General features: G+C 38.2%; 1 non-coding gene across 1 annotated transcript; it reads right to left on the bottom strand.

Annotated features, from left to right (window-relative positions):
* Nucleotides 1–2,407: 2,407 nt before the first annotated feature.
* Nucleotides 2,408–2,480, bottom strand: Trnak-cuu (transfer RNA lysine (anticodon CUU)). The gene has a single exon. It is a non-coding gene; the product is annotated as a tRNA-Lys (tRNA).
* Between the last annotated feature and the right edge of the window lie 596 nt (nt 2,481–3,076).

Raw genomic sequence — 3,076 nt, 5'->3', positions numbered from 1 at the left:
CAAGTTCGGGATTTTTCTGGACCTTTCTAAGTATCGATTTTTTGCACACACATTTCAGCACCCGTATTTCTGTATTCTAGACAAAGAAAGACAGCGTAAACGGTTCTCGTAGAAAAAAAAAAAGAAAGTATAACAATCATCCGATTTAAAATTATTACTGACACCGTCCATCACACTGTAGAAAAGTAAAAATACTTACTACACAGCGAGCAAATCATAGCTGGAAATGACAACATTTTTCTTGATGCCACAAACCAGTTCTTGGGTTCTTAGCCAGAATTTACAACGCCACGGTGCGAAGCAACGCGAAGCATATTTCGCAAAGAGATGTAGTGTGATCGAGTGTTATACTGCACTCGATACAGTGCGATCTGGATAACCGGGAATGGTAGTTGTTGAGCAGTCTTGAAACGCTGTAGTTTTTTCTTGACCCAGTAAATTCGTGCTTAGTAGAAAACGAGCTTTCAGAACTCAAGCCAGTCGTGAATTTGAATAAAGTCAGAAGTAGAGGAATGACTGTAAGAGAATTCCGTTATGACCGCAGTGACGTGAGAAAAAGAGAGATACATTTTAGCATTACTTCAGAATAAGTACAGAAACATCTAATTATGTAGTGTTCCCTGTTTCAAGTAGATTACAGAAACAAAATCTAATTTTCAGACAGTTTACTACTGCCGAAGAGAAACATATGTCAGTGAGTACACTTTATTCGAACAGAATGGTACATATTCACCCACATTAATAAAATAGCTCACTGAACAGACAACATTTTAAAGAAATAGCGATTTGAAAAGTATGAAGGATTAGCTAGAAAGTATAACTAAGAGTTGAAAGTGTTACACTGGCTCGTAGGAGAAAAGTTTTTGTGTGATTCAGTTATTTCATGGAAAGGCGCGCAGGATTATTTACGAAATTTATGGTTGAAGCAATATCGTGTTTGTTAATCCTTAAATCACGAGGTGACTTTTCTGTAACATTAACTATGAGATGCAGTCTATGTTTAAACCGAGATTTATGACACGAACTTTTGAAATTTTTAATTTCTGTTACATAACATTTACTTTACAATTATTTAAGTGTTGTTTAAATGGTCCTTGTTCATTTTATAGCACTAAATAAAGTCCGCAGCATTTTACTATTTACCACACAAAATCACCTACTTTTGTGTGGCTTTTTTAAATAGTATATATAGATGGACTGCTGTGGAACTGAATTTTACACTCTGAAAAATTACACTATCTCTGTAGCAAGTAAGTTTCCACATAGCACTAAATTTAGGGATTAAATTTGCACATAAAAAGTCCACTAGGTAGGTACAAAACGAAAGTCAGCAGAACTGACAGCCAGTGCCGGGATCTCCATTTTTCTTATCATCACTCAGAACACGTGTGTGTGTGTGTGCGTGTGTGTGTGTGTGTGTGTGTGTGTGTGTGTGTGTGTGTGAGAGAGAGAGAGAGAGAGAGAGAGAGAGAGAGAGAGAGAGAGAGAGAGAGAGAGGGGGGGGGGGGGGAGAAAGTCAAGAAAATTCTTCAGATTTGGGGCCAGACTCATCCGTGAACAAGTGAACGCCAAATGGGAATGTGTAAATTTCAATATGTTTTGGAATAGTGAAAATTGTTATTTACAAACGAAGTCCTACAAAACATGTGTCGCAGGTGTGTGTGTGGTTCTCAGTAACTCTGGGAACGCAGATGTAATAGGATGTACCAAATCTAAACGTAAGTAATCGCAAATATAGGCGAGAAATATCTTCAAACACAGCAAAATTACATTTACATACTAAGTGATGTGTTAACTCACTACCCATATTTAACATCAATATCATTTAGTTTCACATGACAAGCTACCAGTGCCTGATAATGCAAAATTAAGGTACCGGTAAAGACAACGAAAAACAAAAAATGCTTTGAGGCCTAATTTTCGTTAACTATTTATCACTTAAAACATGATTGCATTTCACACATTCGAAAACACGAAACCCACCAACGACGCCACAAAGGTGATAAAACATGTCTCGGTATATATATGAGAAAAACTGTTTTTCACACAGGTGTACATTACAGCCGACAATTTAATAAGTTTATTTGCGTGATTATAAATGTCGCTCATGATGTTGCTTTGGTCTTTGCGGGATCAATTGGCATCTCATCTGAGCAGTTTGGCTAAGGCAGTCCGCTTCCGAGATCCACAGTATGTAGAAGTTCCCAGCCTGAGTACCGTTGTTCCTTCGTGAGTCATTCCGTCCACAACCGCGGCCAACTTCTAGCTGTCCGAGTTGGCAATGCGCCCCCTACAGATATTCTTCGAAACAAGGTAATGCCTATCGTCCTAACAGAATTTATTCTGAAACGCAGCATACCACCCCAATAGCGATCGTAAATATCTATAGGCAAAGTTAAAAATTGAACGCCCAACGTGGGGCTCGAACCCACGACCCTGAGATTAAGAGTCTCATGCTCTACCGACTGAGCTAGCCGGGCTACACATCTAGTAAACCGTGTGCAGAAAATTACGGGTACATAAGCGCTGCTGGAAAGACTGGGACATTACAGAGCAGCTCAGGACAAGCTAAGCGTCACAGCTTGAGTGCGTATGGGGAGACTGGTTCTTAATCAGTATAGTGCAGTATTTCCTTATGAAGCACGGATGTTAGTTCAAAACAGGATTTTGATCAGATAATTTTGTCACTTGACTTTTCAAAACGGAAAAAAATAAGAATGGAAAAGCGGATAATTGAACAGAGAAACACTGAACTCGCTTTCATATTTGACATTTCTGATGAACAGTTCACTAACTGCTCACTTTAGGTCGGAGTTAATTCCATACGATTTAAGAGCTTATAAGAAAATCTATTGTTTTTGAAGGTACCAACTAACAATGAAGAAAAACCGGTTGCGTTCTTGAGATAAAACTGTTTAATATGTATGCCACCTCAAGTCAAACAGGTGATGTCATTAATAGTTTTGACTTATTATCCAATCATCACCGAATGGTCCGTTTAAAAAGAAAGAAAAAAAGAGGGGGATATTAAAACAGTAGGAGACTAAATTACAAATAAAATTAACTTCTGTACGCA

Source organism: Schistocerca serialis, chromosome 9 (genome assembly GCF_023864345.2).
Source record: "Schistocerca serialis cubense isolate TAMUIC-IGC-003099 chromosome 9, iqSchSeri2.2, whole genome shotgun sequence".
Classification (NCBI taxonomy): Eukaryota; Metazoa; Arthropoda; class Insecta; order Orthoptera; family Acrididae; genus Schistocerca; species Schistocerca serialis.
This window is presented reverse-complemented; position numbering and strand designations above follow the sequence as displayed.